Source organism: Tamandua tetradactyla, chromosome 6 (assembly GCF_023851605.1).
Source record: "Tamandua tetradactyla isolate mTamTet1 chromosome 6, mTamTet1.pri, whole genome shotgun sequence".
Taxonomy (NCBI): domain Eukaryota; kingdom Metazoa; phylum Chordata; class Mammalia; order Pilosa; family Myrmecophagidae; genus Tamandua; species Tamandua tetradactyla.
Window position 1 is genome coordinate 135,627,072 of NC_135332.1, and position 24,184 is coordinate 135,651,255.

The 24,184-nt window shown below is 36.0% G+C and overlaps 1 long non-coding RNA gene across 3 annotated transcripts in view; it reads left to right on the forward strand.

Annotated features, from left to right (window-relative positions):
• The window catches only part of LOC143686374 (uncharacterized), a 45,225-nt gene extending 21,301 nt beyond the window's left edge, over window positions 1-23,924 (forward strand). For all 3 annotated transcript variants that reach the window (XR_013177096.1, XR_013177095.1, XR_013177097.1), the window contains 4 exons: window positions 18,888-18,996; window positions 19,566-19,681; window positions 22,128-22,197; window positions 23,676-23,924. This is a non-coding gene — a long non-coding RNA (uncharacterized LOC143686374). The remainder of the gene's footprint in view (window positions 1-18,887; window positions 18,997-19,565; window positions 19,682-22,127; window positions 22,198-23,675) is intronic.
• The last annotated feature ends 260 nt before the right edge of the window (window positions 23,925-24,184 follow it).

Sequence of the window (24,184 nt, forward strand, 5' to 3'; positions counted from 1 at the left end):
AGATACCTAGACACAGGCAGAGCCCAGCAGACATCACCAGGTGCCTTCCCATGAGATACTAAGCAAACTGGAACTCTGTCCGGTTCTGTCCCAAAGGAGCTAAGTGAAGGCCCACAGATAAGTACAGAGGAAACCAGTGGCATCATAAACTGTAAGCAATGGAGCTAGGAACAAAGACCAGCAAACACCAGTCAGATGCCTTCCCATGTGACAGACATTGACCTTTCTTAAGTCAAGGTATCTTCTCCTGGATGCCTTGGTTTGGACATCTTCCTGGCATTAGAACTGTAAACTTGTAACAATAAATTCCCTTTATAAAAGCTGTTCCATTTCTGGTATACTGCATTCCAACAGCTTTAGCAAACTAATATAGAAATTTCTATAATATTCTAGAAGAGAGATTTTATGTATCTCTGGTGACCCAACAGTACTTGTAGGGAGATGGAGACAAATTCAAGTTCAAGAGATATTTGGGAGAGAGAATTGATAGTACTTGAATAAATTCATGATGGTGAAAGAAGTTTCTAATTTAGAGAAGTGAGTGAAAATTATTTTGTTTATCAAGAGGAGCAGGACTGGATAAGCAGTCATGTTGGTAGTGGCAGATACTTTGGTAGTGGACATACAGAGTTTACTGTACATATATCTTTATTGTTCTTAATGTTATGACCTCACTCCTTGATACTCTTGACACTGAAAGCAGAGTTAGGAAGGGTTATGTTGGAGACTGACCTTATAGTATTCCAATGAGAGTGCATAGAGTGCCATGAATGAAAATTTAAATCTAAAGTATATGGAACAAATTCATACCTACTCAATGAATTAAGTGTTCTGTGTAAAGTGTGTTCTCTATTACCAGGTAGACACAGAGGATAGTGTACATATTATCTGTATTCCTAAGAAATTCGTAGAAGAAAATTAAAAAAAAGTCAAGATCAAGGTAGCAGGAAAGAGGCCTCTGAACCAAGGAGACCCAAGCCTACTTTCTGAGGTTCATAGTTGTATTTCATGTCCTAGGGGAGGTGATGGACCAACTGAGTTTGAGGGCTGGGAGATTGGGGGCCAGCCTGTCGATGGGGCTAACCCAGTGGGAGTTATGTAGAGGCACTATAGAGCATGTACTCAGCAGTCTCAAGGGCTCATTCTACCCACAAGCCCTTAGATACAGGCATAGAACATAGAACATTTCCCAACCTTGCTAGTTGGTATGAATGAACCTGTAATATATCCTGCCACATTTAGGTCTCACTTGTTTTTATTTTATTATTTCTTAAAGGGAGGAAATAATTCAGACTGATTGAGGGGGAAGGCTGGAGGTGGGTAGAAACTGGAAAACACAGCTGCAAAGAGAGGTGGTTGCCAGATCAGGGAGACCCTCTTAAGCCTGGCTAAGGAGTTCTGATGTTGTATCTTAGTCAACGGACATTGATGAGGGATTTTGATCATGTATGCTTTGGTGTTTTTTAGAACACATGTTTTGTAGATAATTGTTAAAGGAATAGGAAATTACATATAACATTAACAGAAACTCTCCAAATAAGTATTTGAAGAAATGCAGTACATCTGTGAAGTGTTGAAAGATCTTTGTAGCTGACAAACCCAGCAGACTGAACAAGGGCTGAGTCAATGGCTGATGTGCAGTAAATGGCAAATCATGCTAGCAGAGGCTATGGGTACAAATGGCTACTGGTTATAGATGTACATATTCTGCTCACTGCAGGAAATTGCCTGGACTTTCTTTACACAATATGAACATTTTTGGTGCTATTACCTCATGAGGAAATCCTTTGGATTTAATTAAATGATAGTCTTAGTACCTGTAATAGTTTGATTTATGTACCCCAATGAAAGACAGTTCTTAATCATAATCCTCAATCCTGTGGGTTTGAATTTAATTGTAAATAGGACATTCTGAAGATGTTATTATTAGTTAAGTTATGACCAACTGAATCAGGATGGGTCTTAATCCACATTACTGGAGGCATTATAAAGAAAAGAAACCAGAAGCCAGAAATCAGAGAAGGCCACACGGTTAGAAGCTGGAAGTCAAGGGAAACTGGAAGAGCAGACAGAAGGAGAGAGAATGTGCCTTGTGATGGGAAGTAGAGATGCAAGCCAAGGAACCACAAGGATTTTGGCAAGCTAGTATCAGTATATGACAGATTTGGGGAGAAAGTATGGCCTTGCTGATGCCTTGATTTCGGATTTTTAGCCTTTGGAACCATGAGCTAGTAAATGCTTGTTGTTTAAGCCATTCATTGATTGATATTTGTCATTGTAGCCTTACAAACTAAGAGAATCAGTACAGGCTTTCAGGTGATTTTTTTTTCAGTTGACTGAGCAGTGTTATGAGATTCTAAGACCTGTCTCTTTTAAATGGACAGCATGGACTAAACACCCCCTGTGCATGTTCTAATGTTGGGGAGACCTTGGTAATGAACTTCATATTACAGAAATGAATATGGAATGAAAAATTTGATTACTTCAGCTTATGGAGAAAAGAATATATAGAAGTGCAGAGAACACCTAGACCTTATTTTCCATTAATATTTTCAGCTTCATAAGGCTTTACTAGAGCACCAATACTCAGTTATTTGGCACACTTTTTGTATCTGCTTTCTTTTGGGATACTAATACTCAGAGCATTAGACATGAAAGGAGGCAAAACAAAGGACAAAAGCAGTTTAGTAACTAGAAAACAAACCAAGTGACCGGTCCATTGCTCCCTACTGAGAAAACATGAAAGAAGGTACTTTGATCTGAAACTCACTACAGGAAGGCCATTTACTCTTCTGTAGACTAAGATTTTGCCCAGGTAACAATCAAGTCCAGTTGTAAAAATGAGACAGTGATGAGCAAAGAAGTGGTTGCCTATAACTCCTTGACTGATATTAGTGTCATCCATTTGACTTGGATGGCCAATCCTACTACATAGAAGTCTAATCATCCATTGATAGTTGAATATACTTTTAAGCAAGGGAGAGACAAGTGAACCAACAGTATGAAGCAGGAAAGGTGAGAAGAACATAACTCTGAGAAACCATTGCCCTGAAAATGCCAGGAAGCCTTGGATATTCATCCAATTGCATAATGAAGAAAATGATTACAAAATATTTGCAATCATTAAAGAATGACTGTTTAAAAAACTAGAGAATTACTGTTCATGAGTGAAGAACATTATGCAGTCAATAAAAAATCAAAAGTACAGTTCCTCTCTGCTTCTATTGACCTTTCAGTCAGGAAACTTAAAGTTCTTTAATCAAGTTTAAGGCCTTCATCAGTTGATTTACTTCTTTTGAAAGAGTTACTTGGGATTACAATGTCTAAAACTCCATTGTCATTGGAGGAAGATATGCCAGTTTCAGGACAGAGAATAGGATGTAAAGATGACCCCTGTTTGTTAGCAATTATTACAAAAGTTACAATCATTTCCCTAAAATCGTGTATGTAATATTTATGCAATTTAACTCAGAGCATAGCTTCTAAAATTAGACTGTCAGGGTTCAAATGCATCTCTATCACTTTCTTATGTTACTTGGTTTTTCTGTCCCTCAGTCATCTCATCTGTAAAAGGGATGATAATATTTATTTTATAGGATAGTTGTGAGGATTAAATAAAATAATACATGTGATATGCTTAGAATCATGCCTTGGCATATAATGAGCCCTCAATCTATGCTAGTTATTATTATTATATGATAATAATAGTAATTGCAAGTTAGGGGACTGGATTGTAAAATAGGTGGAAAGCACATGCTACAAGATTAAACTGGCACTGCTGGCCAGTGACACCTTTTTCTCTTATATATAAATTACCAAAGAGTAATATTTGATTATTGGATTCAGTAAGCAGAGCTCTTCCAAAGTCATAACACAGTGAAGAAAAATAAATGTGTGCGTTCTGGAAGAAATGTAGAAAAAAGGTGAAGATTAATTACCCAATAGTATCAAACACCCCTTAAAAAATCGGTGAATTATAATCAAAGGAACACCTGATGGAAGTGAGAAAATGTGTGTGTAATAACCCCCAATGGCCCTCAAGCCCTCTAGACAGTGGGTCTAAATGGACTCTTCCACACCTGCTGCAGTGTTGGATTCACAATAGGTGCTTAAAAGTTGTTGAATGAATAAATGAATGAACCAGACAATTAATCTCATGCAAACCACAATTCATATGGTTTCCGGTTTAGATTTGTTTTTCTTCTATCCTTAAACTGATAAGATTGTGCTAGTAATCCTTAAAGTCCCACAAGATATTCTTATTGTAAATATCTTAATTAGAAAAAAAAGAGGAATTTCCTGAGAATTAGAATTGTAACATAGAGCATTGCTTCTCAAATTTTAATGTTTATACGAGGCACTTAGAGATCCCATTAAATGCAGATTCTATTCAGTAGGTCCTGGAAGAGACCTGAAATTCTGAGTTTCTAAAGTATTCCCAGGTGATGCTGATACTTCTGGTCCGTGGACCACAGTTTGAATAGCAAGGGTTTAGAGAGTTTTTTTTTTTTAAATTCTCTCTTAATTTGTAAAAAAAATTGGGCAATAATGTCCTAAGATAGATATAAATACATTGCTATTTGAGTTCAGAGGAAGGATGGAGGATTCTCAGAATTGAAGATATGACATTTGACCTTCAGTTGAAAGGTGGTAAGGTTTGTAGTAGTACATTACAATTTCCCAACTATTTTTCATTTAATATTTCAGTGATTATTTACAGAGATCTTACGGACTATTTTAACTCACAAAACAACACAAGAAGGTGGCCATGGATTTTGAGTGCCATTTTATTGACTAGGAACCAATGATCAAAGAGACTGATGCATTTTCTAGCTAATCAATAGCAGGTGGGAGACTAGCAAACATCTTCTGAATCACAGTCAATGCTTTTTGTCAAACACACACCACATTTCCGTTAGCCTAGATAAGGCCAAAAAATATGGTTCCATGATTTTTTTTAAATATTGATATATATTATATACTCATATACCATGTAATCATCCTAAGAGTACAATCAATGATTCACAATATCATCATATAGCTGTGCATTTATCATCACAATTGACTTTTTTTTCTTTGTTGTGAAAAATAACACATATACAAAAAGCAATAAATTTCAAAGCACATTGAAACAATTAGTTATAGAACAGATTCCAAAATTTGGTATGGGTTACAATTCTGCAATTTTAGGTTTTTACTACTTACTGCTCCAAGACACTGGAGACTAAAAGAAATATCAATATAATGATTCAGCACTCATACTCATTTGTTAAACCCTACCTTGTCTGTCTAACTCCACCTTCTCCTTTGATCTTTCTTCCACTCTTTAGGGTATTTGGGCTATGCCCGTTCTAACTTTTTCATGTTGGAAGGTGCTGTCGATAATAGTTCCACTTTGCACTCATGAAACTGGACATTCCACACCAGGACACGGATGGTAAGGGCGTCTCAATGAACCATCACCAGATGATGTGATGAAACCAGTTCAGAAACTATAGCTATTTCTATTCACACTAATCAGTCATTTTCAAGATTCTAAGACTCAGCTGAGAGATGCTCAAGTTAGGATTAAAACAGACTCTGATACACCCATTTTTTTTCCCCTTAAAGAGAAAAGTATCCATAGAAACATCAAACAGTCTATCCCAGATCTGTGTACCCAAGAGTTTAGAAGCAGATTTGAGTTCCAGTCCTTCTTCTATTAAACCACACTAACACCTAGGCAAGGCAGTTTCTAAATTTTGAAGGTGTTTTGAGTTTTGCTATGATATGTTTTCCCTCAGCATTCATTAAGGTCAACAGTACGGAGATAAGTCTGATAAAACATCAAGCATTAACACTGTAGTAGTAAACCATCATAGCTTGTATATTTAGGCATTGCTTAAATTTTGATAAATGCTTTTTTTTTCAAAACACTTTGTTCACCTCTGATTGAGATTAAACAGCTTTGTCTCCATAGAGACTTACTAGTAGAGCAAGTAAAATGTAAATTTATATTTTAATTTTTCCATCTGGTTCCAGGTAAAATCTTCCTAGAAACTGAGAACAATTGCATTAATGCTCACAGATGCAAACAATTCCTCCATCCTTGACTTCATTCTATTTTTGGCTTCATTCAATTGCCCATAGAAAGGATCTCCGAAAAAGAGCATATTCAGCAAGGTCTTTATAGTGAAAACATCCAGGGCAGGTGCTACAAGAGACTCTGTGTTCTTAGTTTAGTGACCTGTAACCTTCAAAAAGCATGTATTCAATCCTAATTTCTAATTAACAGGTATTTTTCATTTTGTACTAGTTCTGTTTTTGCGGATTTGCACATGAAAAACAATGGGCGCAGCTTCTTCAGAACTTGAGAAAAATCTTCTATCCTTACAAATGCTCTCTCAAGCAACAGGGATGGTACCACAGGCTTTGAGACAGATGGTAGCCAATCCAAATTCAGTATGGTAAGCAGGCACCACTCAATAAAACTTTAATTGCTGCATATGGTATCTGCTAACTTGTTTAGAAAATGGATATGCAGCATTAGCTCAAAGCATTTAAATGGCCTGATAGCACCGGACAGCATGTTGGGCTGCCACCTGGAAGACCCAAATTTCATAGCAGATGTAACGCTAGAAGAATAAAGCTGGTGGCTGATAGTCCTGGAATGGAGATGACATAGTCAGCACCCAGCTGTTCCCCCCACCCATGCTGACTCCTATTGCTTTGGTGTCACTTCTACCAAGTCCTGAAATCACTCATGTACTGTATTCTCCTCCCAAGAAAAGAGAGAGAAAATAATAACTAAGCTATTCCATACTGCTGAATTGGAAAGGGGTTCATGTCCCTAGCTGTAGCCGGGGAAATGTGGAAGTTGCTTTAGAATGCAATTCAGGAGGAAAAAAAAAGAGGATAAAGATCTGGATGGAGAATGCCCGACATATGTGCAAATGTGTGCCAAATGATGGGAGCCAAGACCGAAGAGAAGGTTCCTTCTGAGAGTGCCGAAGAGATCTTCGTAATTTATCACTTGCATTTGTCTTGCCATGACAAACAATAAAGAGCAATTTACACATGACAGGGTCAGCTCATCAGTCCACTACAGAGACTGAAGAGGAGTGAAACTTGTCATTTCTTAGAACACGGGCTCTTTAACCCCCTCCCTCCAAGTTAGGTAGCATAATGAGTAAAAAGAGAAATAGACTCTCAAGATCTCAGTCTATTTAAAGACAGAGGATATTAAAGGAAGGAACCAAACTAATTGTCTTTCAGAAAGACCGCGGAGGAGTATTCACATTTGGAGATTAGTGCCACGCCAATCTCATCTACCCCACTCCAATCTAAATTAAGAAAACCCACAAATGCACTTCCCAGACACACTATTGATTTCTGACCTGTAAATTACTCTCCATCAAAAAGGTTTTGGTGCAGACTAGGGGTTTGGAGTAGCCTGGGTACTTCTCAGCTGCAATCTGCATAATGTTTAGTATTCAGTGAGTTAAAGCAGGCAATGAAAGGGAACTGTCAACGCAATCTACAAGATATAAAGAAATGTAGGGGTGGGGGGGAGCCGTATGCTAATAATCCACTCAGTAATTAAGTGAAGATCGCTGCCAAGCGCCACTGCCACTTTCAAAGGGTAATTTGTACAGGAAATCATAGAGTCATTGTCAAATCATTTCAGGATAAAAGGAAAGTCATCAACTGAGATAAGATAAATGCTGGGTGTCTGGCAGTATGTGCCCTAGGAAATGCCTTTGCTTTTTAAATTTTTTTCTTAAAAAAAAAAAAACAACCTTGCAAAAGTGGGGCTAGAAAAACTTGACAGGTTGAAATGTACATTTACTATTAATAATAGGGGAAATCTATGCATGGATGCGTTTTTAAATAGGTTACTTGAAGAAAAAATGGTAAAATAAATCAGTTAAGAGGACTTAACATGTAACTAGTACACTGTATGTGGTTTTTCTGTACCCCCCACCCCCAATGCCTCCTTTTATACTATGGAGAAGTTTTCAATCATTTACCCCTTGCTCCTCAATTTTAACTAAATTATAGTATTTTAAAAGTATTATCAAACATCCTATTCTCTTAGGAAGGCAATGCTTCCATCTCTAGAAAATTAATTTTTCTTTAAAAGAAATCCAAGAAGGAAGAAAATCATCTCTTATTACTGTTCCTTTTATGTTCTTGTTTTAATTTTCATCTTTATCTCATACGAAACACTACAAAATGAACATGTGAAGTTTGGGAGATAGCTATAGTCTTCTTTTTGTACAAGTGGATAAAGTAGTGATTTTTAAAAAATATTATTCCTCTGGAAAAAAATCTCACCAAAATGAAATGCATATTCCTATGTTTGTCATCCAAATTTACTTGCTCCTTCATTGACTTATTCTGACTTAACCTGTATCAGAGAAATGTCTCCAAAAAGAACAAACTGATGAGTGCATTTGTGGGTAGTGTTTCTACACAGCTAAATTGACTGCCTGGATGAAAGGTTTCGCCCAAATATTTCCTTAAAACTGATGTCTTCTGTCATACTGAAAGAAAAGTTTGTTTGCTCTAGGGACCAAAATGTCGCAATGTGAGATTTGCCATAAAAAGACCATCTCTATTAATGCACTGCTCCATCCAAAAGAGCATGGGTAGGGGAAGTTACGATCATGGCACTTCATGGGATAACTGGGCTCTTATGAGGTAGGTATGGAAAAACCTTTTGGGTAGAAATAAACAATTTATTTTATAAAATGTAATTAGCAAAGTTATTCATTTAGCCAATATGTAAAGTAGAACTATTTTCATACCAAGCATTAAGGCACTAACTCTTCTATCAGAGTTGACTTCTAATGAGAGAGGCAAAAGAATAAATATATAGCTAATGAGTTGGTGCATTTTCCCTCTCTAGACATTGTATTTATGTGTATCAGTTTGCATCAGAGGAGTTGTTATTTGGTTCTTAAATTGAAAGGACATTTGGCTAATTTGGTGTTGAATTCCAATTCCTTCAGAACACCTATAGAACCTGTAAGTTTATCTCGACTCCCTCCCTTCCTCTTTTTCTTCCTTTCCTTCTAACCATCCATCCTACTTTCCTTCTTTTTTTTCCTTCTTTCCATCCATTCTTCCTCCTTTCTTTCCATTCATTTACCATCCACTCAGCTACTAATCTATGCATCTTGTTCTCCTGAGCAACTACTATGTAATAGATACTGTGATTATGTTGGAATGCAACACGTCTGTGCCTTCTAGTTTACAACTGAAAGAATGAATGATGAGAAAGAGGATAAGAAAGAGAGTGAAAAAGAAAACAACTGTTGTAAAACTTAAGCACTATTTTATGTGGTAGGCAAATACCCTCTGGCCAGAGTTTATAGGAATAATTTTGTGCATAAAATTAAAGATATTGATTTAACAAGATCAGTTATCCGATTCTCCTGGAAATCTTGTTTCTTTCCTTAAATTTCAGTAGCACCAGGGAGCTGTTGAGGAGGAAGACTATAAAGCAGACATGTTAGGAAGGCTAAAATGACCATAAGAGATAAATTATCAACAATTGAAGCATAGTAATCTGGGACCATGAAGTTTAGGGGCAAACAACCTTAAACAATGTACTAAAATTTAGTAGAAGGATGCAATAACTGATAAAAAATGTCATCTTTAAAAATGACCCTGAAAGGTCATGAACCTCTTAAGATATATAGGCTATTCATTGGCTATTCATTGTAAGATGAAATTTATTGGGTACTCCTGATTTAAATGTTTCCACCTCTTCAGCGAAGTAAAAAAAAAAAAAAAGAGCAACAACAAAAATGATGACAAAAAAGGCATGAGTTGATTGTATTGGCTCTCATGATTCTGATTGATTATTATGCATTTAGGTCTTACTAAAGTTTGTGAAAGACTGAGTTAAATAATTTAAAGAGGTTTCTTACTTTTGCATGTGATATTTCAGAATCTTTACTAGGCCTTATTGATCTCTGTGAAGGAGTTGTACCCATGATAATATCCAAATGTATTTGACCTAAAACTCCTTTTACAAGGAACATTTTGGGATACTAGTGATCCATGAAAACGTCTCTTCTAATAAAAAAGAAAATTAATCAAAGCTCCTATCTTATTGATGCTCAGAAAAGTTGAAATAATCACCATTTTTTTTTGTCTATACATGTTTGACAAACAAACCAATTAAAAATAAGCTTTCTATTCAGAACTCTTGACTTGAAAGAATACTATTAAAAGCTACCATTCACTAAGCGCTATGTCCCAGGACTGAGCTAGGCATTTCATTTATACTATCTACTTATCCCTTTCAACAATCTTATGTAGTGGGTGAGCTTATTCTCATTCTAGAGATGAGTGTACCATGACTTACTGTTAAGTTACTTGTTGAAGACCATATAGATTATAGCAGGTAGAAGTAGATTTTAAATCCAGGTCTGTCTGGTACCATACTCTGTGCTCTAAAATACTGTTACATAAATTCCCTTCCATTGGGAAAGCACCTAAAATGGTTTTAAAGGGGAACCTGAAAATGCGTTATCTACTTATGTATATATTTAGAAATGATTTTTGAGCTTAAACCATATAGAATTCTCTGAGGCCTGAACTTTGAATAATAACTTCTAAATTCTTGTAGTTTTTTAGAAATAACTACAAGACAATATGGTCTCTGGTCTTATCAATCCATACAATGGATAGTATAAGAGAATAAAGTATCTCACAACTTGATAAAGTTTCTTTGAATGTTGATCTTGAAATAGGCCAAAGGAAAAAACTGCCAGTCCTGTCTCTTCAGTTGCATAGAAATACATGCTAACCTTTCTACAAGTCTGAGTTGTTTTTCAGATTATTAGAGTCAACATATTTGGTTCTAGTTGGTTCTCTTGGGAAACAGAAATAGCTCTGCAAATCTGAATTTGACTTTACATTTTAAACAATATAAACATGTCATGTAATTAGGAAATTTTTAAAAATTCACTAAAAATTTAAATAGGTAGATTTAACAGATATTGCAAAGATGGATCAAAACTTAACCAGACTAAGCAAATGTTTTATTTGTCCATCATTCTTCATGATGATAACTAATGAAATTAAGGAAATCAATGGTAGTTTGTCTGACTAGAGTGTTTTTCTATCTTGGGCAAGTATGGAAATAACCCCTTCGGTGTGAAGAAAGTTTTAAAGATGGCTGCCATCAATTCCTCCAGTCCACATACGTATAAGCCACCTTCCCATGGGAATAAACTCTATTCCCCGTCTTCTTAAATCAGGAAGGGCCTTTTGACTTGATCCACAGAATATAGCAGAGGTGACGTTGTGTGCATTCTGGGTCTATCTAACCTCTAGGAGGACTGACAACTTCCTGTCTCTAGAAAAATCAGCTGCCATGCTAGAAAGTAGCTTGGACAGGACTATTGAATTGGGGGAAATGATATGAGGAGAACGAGGCCATAAGGAGGAGCACTGAAATGCCAGTCATGTGAATTAAACCTCCTCAGACTTCTCTGCTCAGCCTGGTGGCAGCTAAAGCCAGTTGAGTGACTGCCTTTAGTCAGTGACAGATGGAGCAGAAGAATCATCAGGCTGAGCCTTGCCCAGATTCCTAGACCACAGATCCATCAAAAACATTGCATTGTTGCTGTTTAAAGCCACTAAATTTTCGGGTGGTTTGAATTGAAGTAACAGCTAATTGGGAAAAAAAGGTTGGATTAAAATAATTAAGGAAAATAGAATGATTTACATTCCTAATCACATTTAGTGAGTTTGTATGTGTGTTCAGTGTCCTCAACAGAGATTAAAATATGAGAAATCAAAATTCACTTTACCAAAGGTGGTACATGTTTCCCCAAATTAGGTTTCTTTAAGATAAAAGAAATTTATGGGAAAAGACCTTGGACACTTTTTAATCCGAGCATTTCAAACCTAAATGCCTACAGGGACTAGACAAGTAACAGAGTTATAGATTCATCCAGGTGCAAGAAAATAGGGGGTGAAGAGTGAATTTTGATAAAAATTAGAAACAATTCTCCAAATATTGTCTCTTTTTGCACCATGTTGAAAGTAAAATGTGAAATTGGACTTGCCGAACAGGCTTTAATGTATATGACAGAATTATCAGATTCTAGGTTCTACAAATTCATACAGTGTTAGCTTTAATATGAATATCTTATCTCAACACTAAATAATACCTCAAAGATTTTCAAAGTCTGGAAAAAGGAGACATTTACTTAGAATTAATTATGGCAATTTGCTTATTTAACTGCAATCTGCTCTTTGAAGCATGGATGTGTCTTGAGAATGATGAGCATATTTGAGAACAGTGATTTTTAGAAGCCAAATAACCTAAATAACTGTGCTATTTAGAACCAATTGCTATATTGTTCCTGAATAATTGCCAGTTTTCCCAATTTAGAATTTTATTTAGTATGGACAGTTTGCAATAGCTAGGAGGTCAGCTTACACCATGGATTGCATTTCTTGATCAGCAGATCATGACCCAAATCACTGAAAAAAAGACCCCCTCTTATTCTCAACTTCCCTGGTCTCACAGACTTCCTAGTACACTGAAATTGCTTCTAAAGCCTGATCCTACAAAAGTGATCCAATCATAGCACTTGTCATTTACTAACTTGGAAAATGAAGGTGATATTTATAAACCTTTTGCAAATTCTAGGATATTAACTGTTCCCAAACATATTAGAAGATATTAGATGGTCCAGCACTTGTCTTTGTTCAAATAAAATTATTTTGCTTAATGCTAATTAATATTCAATAGAAGTAGGTTTAAAATAGCACCTTTTATTCTCAAGGTATCAGGGAAGAGGTTTACAAAGCAAGGAGTTAAAATACTTGGAGCAGTGCAATGTGCTGGCAAATGGATCAGCCATTCTGTGCCCAACAATAGCTCACACACGTATAAGTAATTAATGTCCTTTAGATGTACTTTATCATACTACTTTTCACAATGTTAAATTATTACCCTAATTTTTATTCCAAAGACTTTCCTATTTATCTGGTACTGAATTATTTTAATGAGCATATTACCATTTATTTTAAAAAATCTCTATCATTTCAATTATTCTTGAAGGAGCTTTCTAGTTCACTGCCCTGCATATAATCTCATGTGCCACTTCTTGAGTATTATAAAAAAAATTAAAAATAAGAATAGCATAAAAATTAAAAACCCAACTAGAATGAAACCTGTTACTTTTTTTCTCTATGCATAGCTGCACAGCTAACTTAAATAGGTCTCTTTTTCAGTTTGTTTGAGGTAACTGTAAAGTGTTTTTTTGCTTATGAAATACATTTGTGATTATTTTTAATATTCCCTTCTTAAGCAAAAGCAGGGAAATCTTTATTTTATTATGTTAAATATTAGACATTCAGTATTTCATGAGAAGGTCTATAAATTGAATAATTTGTTTTGTTAAAGTATTTCTGATGAATGAAATAGACAAGTTTGGAGGTAAGTCACTGATGGGGATTGATCTTTCAAAAATGAATGTAGGGTACAATGGTGGTTCAGTGGTAGAAAGCTGGCCTTCCATGCAGGATACCCAAGTTCGATTCCTGCACCATGCACATACAACCCCTTCCCCCACCAAAAAAGAAACAGTTTTAGGTAATCAGAGAACAGCCAAAATTTCACAAAGGGTGACCACTGAGTGCACCAAGTTGAAAACAACCCACAGTACACAGAACAGTAAATGCTGTGGCAAGGAATAATCATCGGTCTGACAAATCCTAATCATTTTATGGTTGATCTTAATAGCAGTGAAATATGTTTTTTTGAATTCCTTTATCTGTAACAATATTTAGATTTTTTTTTCAAGCTTCTGTGGCTGATATTTTCCAGATCAAGTGAAGGAAGAGAAAACTCAGTCATTATAAAACATACAGCAATCTGTAAAATTATAAAGCTTTTCCCTTCTTCTCCCCTACTCTCCTCCCCACATCAAATGTAGACGAAGGATGCCAAGGCTACTCCTTAACTATAACTGACTGTTGTTACCGTAGTAATCAGTCTCTGTCAGAGCAATTACTTAAAATCATCCGTCCTGGTTGTTTTTCACAATCCACAGCACACTGAGCAGAACAATGTCGCTGCCAGCCGTGATGGCGCAGATGGAATGCTCACAGCTCACAGCCCGGCTGGCTGACAGTTACCTGTAGGACGGGGAGGGGAGGACCCTCTCACACGGAAGGGCAGCTTGCCTGGTGCCAGAGAGGGGGCGAGAAAGCCCTTGCTGCACCTTTGTCATCTGGGGAATCAGCAGAGACTCCCTCTTGGCACGTGCAAAACAAACAAAAACATGTTCTCCTGGCTGGGCAGCAGAGTGGGCATTATGCGTGTCGAGGCACCAGTTTTAAGATTTTAAACAGGTTAAATCACCAGATACTGTTGCCTTTGCAAGACCCTCATTAGCAGGCGGGGGGGACTGAAATTCATTAGCCTCTTTTGTCTTTTATCAGATCAGTATATCCAGTAACTGTTCCAAAGTATATTGCTTAGAAAAATGTTTGTTTCTTATGTTTCCTGACCAATAGTTGTTGGGGGTGTATGTGATGTGATGTGTGTGCATCTGTGTGTCTGTGTATGTGTGTGTGTGTGAGATGGAGAGAGCGACAGACACACAGACACACAGATGGTTGTGGGGAGAGGGCTTAGGAGGTTGATGGCATTTGATCTGATTGCTTAATTGGTACAAGCACCATTATATTTGAAAGTGTTAGTTTTTGGACCGAAGTCCTTTGAACTAAGCAAATAATAACCTTCCTCATCCTGTTTATATTTAAAAAAAAAAAAGATAAAAGGGAAAGTCTTACTAGGGTGGAAAAGTGAATCACACAAAACAGCACTTTGCCTGAACTGCTGATGCTCCCGAAAAGACCTGCTTCTCTCCAAGTGGTGCCGGCTTCAATCAGTTGTCTTGGAGCCTGTGGAGTCAAGCCGTTTGGGCGAAGCATCTGCTTTAATGAAAGTCACTGCAGGCTTTAGGCGCCTCCATAATCCTAAAAGCTAGGAATGTATTCATATTCATTCTCAATGAATTCAGCTCAATATAATTAGAGAAAGAAAGGAGGGATAACTTCTGGGTTTCCATCTTTTGGTCTTGAACTATCTATGCCAAATTAAGCATACAGACATGTGCTTTAATGGAGATAAGTTTTTATGACAAATAGGCATATATATGTAGCATCTATACACACATATATATTCTTTTCATAAATTTCCTGGGCAAGATTCAAAGCACTAACAGGGAAGGAATTCATTTGTTTCAGTAGGGGGAAAAACAAATTAGAGAGCTGAATTCTTATGGCATGTTGATGATTAAACCTACATTAATCATTCACATCTATGGGCCACCAACAGGGCTTGTTTAATCATTTTGAACCAATTGTATGACTCTGCCTACCCTCCTGCTAGACTTCTTAAAAGTATTTCTTTATTTGGAGTTGGGATATTAAAGTTAAAGGATACTCCTGGGCAATCAGAATTTATTGCATTGCTGTTGAGAACATAATCCATAAAGAGCTTGCTAAAGGGGAACCACCAAACACAGGACTTCTGGCTCCCTTTTATGTTTTTGATGTGCAAGGATGGAGGTGAATAATGCTTTTCTTGGACATCAGGGAATTTTAATGTGAAAAAAAGCACAGTTATTTTAGTTTTACATTCAGTTAAATTTGGGCAGTAAAATCTAGGTGGTGTTTCATAACTGAAATTTGGAAATTGTCAGGACACCCCCATTTTGCAGGTGCTGGGGTTTATTCTCCATCTGCAGGCTTGGGACAGCTGCAGGTGAAAGGAAGGCCTCTCTTCACTGACCAAAAGTTGGTGACCTGTTGGGAACCAAAGGAATGGGAGGAACATAAACTTAGCTCTTGGTCTATACCTGTGCAATCCAATATGGTAGCCACTAGCTATATGTGGCTACTGAGCAAGTAAAACTTGGCTGGTCCAAATTGAATGAGCTGTAAGTATAACATACAAACTAGATATAATTGAAGACATAGTAAGAAAAAAAGGATTGTAACATATCCATTAATAATCATTTATATTACTGGATACTGCCATCACAGTGCTTTAGATACAATGGGTTAAATAAAATTCATTACTAAAATTAATTTTACCTATTTCTTTTTACCTTTTTAACAATGTGGCAACTAGAGTATTTACAATTGCATATGTGGCTCACATTATATTTCTATTACACACAGGAACCATGCCCTCTGCTAGTCACTTAACCTGTATTACCATTTTAAATCTTTATAACAATCTGATGAGGGAGTGATGATTCTTCCTATCTATTGACAGAAACCAGGCCCAGAGACATCAGGGGGTTCTCTTAAGACATATAGCTACTATGCATAACACATGCATAACTTGTCACCTTTGTCTGATTCAGTATTTCTCTATGGGGACACTATATTTCATTTAACATGGAGCAATTTTAGCTTAGATGGGACATCCCAGGCATTGTGGGATGTTTAGTAAGCATCCCTGGTTAGAATCTACTAAATGCCAGCAGTTCTTCCTCAGTCTCTTTCATTGTGACAATAAAAGTGTCTTCCCTTCCACTTCCAAACGACCCCTAGGTGTATGGAATCAAGCTCTGTTCCAGTACATTGTCCTAGAACAGGGAGTCAGCAAACCATGGTCTGAATGCCATGCCTAGTTTTTCTAAGTAGCATTTTCTTGGAAGACAGCCTTGCCCTGACCCATGTGTACAAACACTGTTCATTTGTACACATACTGTCCACGTCTGCTTTTGTCCTACAAGGGCAAAGTCGAGTTGTCAGCACAGAGACTGTATGGCCCGCAAAGCCTAAAGTATTTTCTATGTGTTCTACGTGTCTTCAGAAAAAAGTTTTAGGCTCACCTAAACCCATCCTCATATATTATTCTATATATCAATTAACTTCCTGGATTTAGTTCTTTGTGTTTTGGGATTTTTTTTTTTTATTCTTTGTTTCTTGATTCTGATTTCTTGCATCTTGTATCCCTGTGTGTGCTATTTATGAACCTCTAGCATTTTGTTTACTGCTTCTAGCTTTTTCTGCAGCGGTGTCATGGTTGGGAAGGAAGCCTGATTCCAGTCTGGGCTCTACAACTTCCCAGTTGTGTGTCCTTGAGCAAGTTCATATCACCCTTGCTGAGGTTCCCTTTGCCTTTCTGTTAAGGAGCATAAATAATTTTTTGACTTAAGAATTGTGGTAATGAGGAAAGGACTGAGTGATATTAGAGCACTTAACATAATACCTGGGATATGACAGGTTTCTCATTCCCTAAGCTGAGTCTAAAGCCAGGACAGTCTCATTCTTTTCTGTCCTTGCGGAGGAGCACAACCTTGTAATTGTTTTTCATCAGTTCTCTTTGTCACTTCTAGAGCTACTTCTGTAGCCTCCAAGACTGTCATGCTGAGAGTATTTCTCTCACTGGAAGCTTTTTTTATTTTTCAATCAAACAGGTCAAGCACCACTAATACCAGTGAGCTGATGAGAAAGGTCACTGAGATAGGCTGCTCAGGCAAAGAAGAGGACATTGGATTCAATTTGTAGTTGACCAGAGGCTTAGAAATCAAAGAGGCGTCATGTAGTCTCATTGCTTAAAGCAAGCAAATAACCTTGCAAAAAAAAGTTCAGAATTAATTGGTGTTGAAATAATTATAGACGATGATAAGCCAGTCACCAGAGAAATGCAATAGTCAAGCTGTGTGGTAACAAATGCATTGATTAACATATGTCAGGATAGCACAGAATGTAACTGAGAAACAGGGAATTAAGAAGGTGAAAATATTACCAGCTTCATTCATAGTTTTTAGTTATAGCTCAGCTCTTTATTTCTGAAATCAGAGAGACTCTATTCTAAAAATAAAAAAAAAAGTGTTTCAGTGAGAGAGAATCTTAGCCCAGAAGATCAGTATGCCACCTGCCTTGCTGAGTCCCTGACTTAGAATAAACAGGTGTGCTTTAACATCCAGAGAGAAATACTTTGATTTTATGATCAGCTGATTGGTGGGCCATCCCTGGCCCCTGTAGTGGAGCAATGTTCCTAAGAGTCATCTCCCTGAAAAATAAGACCCTCTTTACTATTCCAAGAATAAAGTGACCTCTTAAAGCTGAAATGCCTTCAGCTCTAGAACTTCCGGGAAACCACTTCACCTCAAATGAGCATGGTGAGTACAAAAGGACGAACATGTGATCCATTCGTAGCCCACAACTGGAAAGGAATCCTGTAATAATGCATATTTGTAGGGCCCTGGAGTTTACAAAGACATTTTGCCTCCCATAACTCCTATGTGAAATGACCAGGTCAATGAACTTATTGAGGGAAAACTAGATTGCTCTCTGCAGATCTAAACCTCCCTCCCCTCCCAATTTTTCTGCAGAATTTAGGACATGACTCAGTTTCTTAACACATTGGGGGAAAATTTCTTCAAAGAATGGAGTGATGTGTGAAATTAAGAAACAGAAGGAGCATAAGGAAGACAATATGGTAACACACAGTTAAGTTTCCAAGACTTGAGAATATATCTCTTGTAAAATATCCCTGTATGTTAAAGTGCATTCTGTTTATTCTAGCTCGGTGCCTCAGCTGGTCATGTAATATGTTAGCAAATGGCAAACTGAAAATGTAGAGCAATGTTGGACTATCAGGGCTCTCATCAAGAAGAGTCTCTGAGGCTTGGTGTTAGTTTGTGCAGTCTAAGGGAACATCAGAGAATGAATAAAAATGCGTGATAGAGAGAGAGGGAAATGAAAAATGAAGAGAATAAAATAGTACCTCAGACTTAAAAAATGGTAAACTTCCATAGCCCCTCACAGAATCTTCCGTATTAGTAAAACATAAATATATCCTTAGAGAATCTCAACTTAATTGGTACTCTTATTATTTGTAGCCAGTACGGGCTCACCGTAGATGAGAAGTGTCACAGTAATTGAACACTCATTTGGTTGCAGACTATGCTGGTTGAAGGGAAGATGCTATTCAATACACAATGCATTCAGGTAAGAGAATGCCACCTGGCTGGAGCAGTTTCTAAAGAACAGAGTAAGCCACATAATTTTATATCAAGTGAGCTCTTGCTAGAGAAGTGATTATCAACATTTTATATTTTGCAAAAAGCTTTACAAGCGTTTAATGGAATGTGCCCTCATCGCTCTCCTGCTGTTTTTACCTTCATTTATAGATAAGGAAACCGAGGGTCAGTGGCTTGGAGAGACTTTCCAGGATCACACACTAATTCTACAGCAAAGTTTTCACCATGTCACACAGTCACAACAGAAGGACTTAAAAATAACCTTTTAATTTGTTTGCAGAATGAATTATACCTACGAGATTTCTTTTTTGCGCTTGAAAAATAGACATGTCTCTTTACTTCCTTTATGCCAATCTCTCTATGCTTTTAAGGTGATAGAATTTTCAGGAAAAAATATTTCACATTGCTCACAGAAAAGAAAATTCCATTTTAAGGAAAACCCTATAAAAATAAACAGAACATATTGCATATATTTTAATCAATTTTCTCATGCCCATAATTATCCTGATTCTTTTTTTTTTTTTTTTTTCTATTTAGGTACCTTGGCCAGAGTTTATTTTCAGGATTGTCCTAAAAGATCTCATCTAACTACCAAATCCTCTGCATTAGAAAAAGACAGTGGATTGCTAATTGTCTCCTCCAGATCCCTAAAGGTGAATGTTCTGTGGTCTTTCCTAAAAGCAACTTTCATTTGGTCATGTTTAATATCATGAGCCATTTTTCAAATTTCCCAAAGACATCTGAAAACCCGTAATCAACCTCAAGTTCTTAGCGCTATGTGTCATCCACTAACCAAACAGCAAGCCTAAGTTTAAGTTCAAATACTGATTTTTACAAGCCTAAGTTGAGTGAGGACTGTAGGGGAAAAGAGAAGATGGTCAAACTTTTTGGAGGTTTACTCTCAACGAAGAAAATAGAAGTTTAAAGCCAAAGCTCACTTAACTGGTTATTTCTAAGTTACGTTTACAAAAAGAATTACCAGAGGGGGAAGGATTTGAATTATATTCTGGGTTTGAATGATATTCTGGAAGATTATTTCAATAACCTCAAAGCTAGGGTTTGTTTGTTTTTCATTTTTAATATTTTCCAATCTAAATTGTCTTGCAATTTAGTGACAGACTCATCTCCTCCACATTTTACTCTCACTGGTCTTTCTTCTCTAAACCTCCATTGAATGTCAGTTGCTTACAAGCAATCAGATTTCCGAGTGGTTTGCTGTTTAAGGCCATCTACTCTCTGAATGAACCATTTTTGCGATAGCCCAACTGTCCTACTCATTGTTCTCAGAATGTATCAATGGTTTCTCAACATTTCCTTTTGTCTAAAGTACTCTTCCACTTTTCCCCAAAGTTTTCTCTCTTCTACAAAGCCTTGCTCAAGTCCCACCTTTTCTGTGAGGAGGTCATACTCATATACCACCACCCCTCATTAATAACTTCCTCTTGGCAGTCTTGAAATTCCTTTGACATGTAACATTCACTTAGCACCTAATACATGCCAAATCCTATTTATTATCTTAATCTTTGCACATTCAGGTTCTGTCTTGCTCCCAAGTATTGTGTTTCTAGGATGCTGCACGTGATAATATCTGGTGACATGATGCTCACTAACACTGCGTGCTATGTGCTAGATAAGGAAAGTAGTCTAAACACCGTACAAGTGTTAACTCATTTAATTCTCACAGTAAGAGGTAGGTATTGTTATTATCCCCATTACAGAACACATAAATGACTTGCCCTATGATACTTGGCTAGTAAATGATGGGATTTGAACCCAGGTGGTTTAACTCCAAATCTCTATCTACTAGGTAGAATATGCACTACTGATGATTATTGAAGAAAAGTGTGAAGTTTTATAATTATCACTTAAAATTTTTCATAGTATGAGAAGATGTGCAAATCTAAAATATGCCATATTTAAGTATAAAAGGTATTTCTTCCGAGACTAAAATTTTAGGGATGAACATCATTTAGTCCTCTTAAATGGGTAAACAAGCATCTGTTTGTGCAAAGTTGTGTTAGCATTTGAATTAATATCCAGGTGATTCCGATTCCCAAACGCCATTGCTTAAATTAACAGCTCCCTTTCCCACAGATGTGCACTCTTCCTTTATCCTTCTTTGTGTTTAGGTCACTGCTACTTGAGAGAAATCACAAGGGAACTGAAGTTGAAAAAAAAATCTTGAAATAATTGACTTAATATTTAATATGTCTGATATGTATCTTTTCCAAAATGATCAGCATCCCTAATAAAGAAAAAAGTAATGTGAGAAATGACAAGGTTTAGCTTTTTACTTTTCTCTCATTTTTGAAGGGACATGTTCTATCAACTTCATCCATGTGTGGGTATGTAAATCTACTTGTAAAATGAAAGCTATCAATCATGAGGCATTTTACTTGGGGGAGAACTTGAATGATATTTGAAATTTTCTATAAATTGCTTATCTTGGGATTCCTTAATGTAAAAACTATTAAATGACATCTATTAATGTTTCATATTCTTATTTTTATTATGGATTTTATAATCAACATTTTCATTAAAAGTTAATCATATAAATTGGTAGATACCACAGCTTGTTTGAAGAGCCTTAAAACACTTATTTCTCATGACCATTAATTCTACTTACAATCATTAGGAAATAATAAGATATGCAAAAAAAAAAAGGCAAGAATGTTTAGTGCAGCATTACTTATGCAGTGAAAAATAAAATCTCCTTAAATATCCTGCATTAGAGGAAGTAAATTATGGTACAGTTGCACAATAGAATATTTATGTAGTAATTAAAAATGAAGAGTGCTTTAATGACATGAAAATTCTTTTAATAACAGTAATGTTAAGCAAAACGCAGCACACAAAATTATATATACAGTGTGATCACAAATATTAAGAGAAAAAAAGATAGGAGTGAAATCAGAAGACATACTGACATATGAATAGTAAAAGAAGAAACCTGTAGAAAAAAGACAAGAAGTAATTATGAAACAATGTTAATACGGACATGTCTGTGCTGGATGATTATGGCTGACCCATTATTTTCTTCTTTATACATTTTCATATTTTACAAATTTTTAAATGTGAATTTATTACTTTTATCAACAGAACAAACAAACTTTAAAGTCTTCGTGAATTCCATAGAAATGGTAGGGTTCAGAAAGAGAAGATAGCAAATGTAAGTTTTGATATTTTGTTTCTTAAAATGAGATTGACATTATTGATGGTTATATAATAATCTTCAGAGATATGGCTATGAAAGGCAAATCTATTAAATGATACCTATTATTGTTTCATATTTTTATTTTTATTATGGATTTTAGAATAAGACATCCAGTCAACACTGGAAGATATGTAGGTAGCCTCTAGATCTTTTAGATGTCTTGCTTATGGTAATCCTTCAAATAGATTTACAGCATATGTTTATCAATGTTTAAGAATCATGTACAATTCATTATTAAAGTATAGTTATTATTTTGTGCATTTGTCTTGTTAATAAGTGTCATCAGATGTTTTCTGAATATTAACTTTGAAGCAGGGACATACATGTTTAACTGCTTTTATTTATTTATTGGCATGGGCAGGCACTGGGAATCGAACCAGGGTCTCTAGCATGGCAGGTGAGAACTCTGCCAGCTGAGCCCCCGTGGCCCTTAACTGCTTTTAAAAGATACACTAGTCCCTCTGTATTATCTGCTTCCAGTCTGACTCAGTTTACTTGGTCATACACATGCACATGTACTAATCCATTAAATAGTTTTGCATGGCTGAGGAATTCTAGTGCATTTTTAAAGTAGAAAACACTGTTAAAAGAACTCATTCAAAAATGAAATTTTTGAACTAAGACTTATTTTGTCATCTTCAGAGTCCAGAGGTGAATTGAAACTAGAGGGGAGGGGCTTATAATCTCCTTGAGGCAGCTGAGTAAAGCATGACTGGGCCACAAACATATCTTACATGTGATGGCTCCCCTCTGAATAATTTGTATACTAGAGAAATCTATTTGTAATCCATGCCATAATTTTTCCATTTCTAGTATATACTAAAGCTTTTTTGAGAGAAGCAGTGAAAGTAGGTAAGACTTTGAACTGCACCTTAAGGATGTTTTCACATGGAAACATATGGAAATGCAAGTAAAAATTTGTGGGCAAGATGTTCTTTGCAGTATTATTTATGAGAATAAAACATAAGACTCATTCCAAATACTCAGAATTAGAAGAAGTAAAATCCATACACAGGACTTTAAATTATCACTAAAAAATATTTATGAAGATGTTTTATTGAAATGGAAAAATAATTTTAATAAGTAGAAATGTTAAGCCCTAAACCAGCAAATAAAATTGTTGGTAATGGTTAATTAAGAAGCTAAGTCTCAGATTTCTCAGTTCCTAATTAATCCTTAATAGAAAAGCTAAATTAACTTTTTAAAAGGAAACACTCAACTCTTTGGTAATGTTCTGATGACTTTTAATGGCCTGAGTGTTTCATACTACATTTCTCTATAATGAAATGATCCCAAGTAGTAATTTCCTAGGAGAATTATTGCAGATAAAAATTATAATTCAAATTAAGGATAACTTAAAAAATCTTTATATTGACTCATAGTGATTACAAAGAGAGTGAAGTATGTGATTGTCTAAACAACTTATTTTACAGATGAGGTAACAATTCCAGTTCCACGGAGAACCAGCCAAAAAAAAAAAAAAAGCAAGTTTTCGTTTTTCTCACTGCCCAGGGCTCATTTTCTGAGACAAAGCCAGACTTTCCCCTCTAGAGGAATTTGTATAACATTTATCAAATTGAGAAGTTTTTCCCTTCAATTCATTATTCTTTCGTGCCTGGTTTACAAACAAAACAAAACAAAACAAAACCGAACCCCAAACACCATTTTAAAGTAAAATTAAAAATGCAACTTGTGATTGTTTTGACTTATTTTTAATTATCCTTTGTACCTTTTGTTTTAATTGGACAAAGGCAGTATAAACTTGTTCTATGCAATTAAGATTAGTTATATGCAAAGAAAATGAAGTCTTATTTTAAATCTCATCCGAGCTGACTCATAGTTCAGTGGGTACATGAAAATTAAAAAGTGTAATATTTAAAAAGCTAATGAGCTTTAGTAAAAAAAATACTTACAGAATAAAATGCTGGGAAATTTTATACAT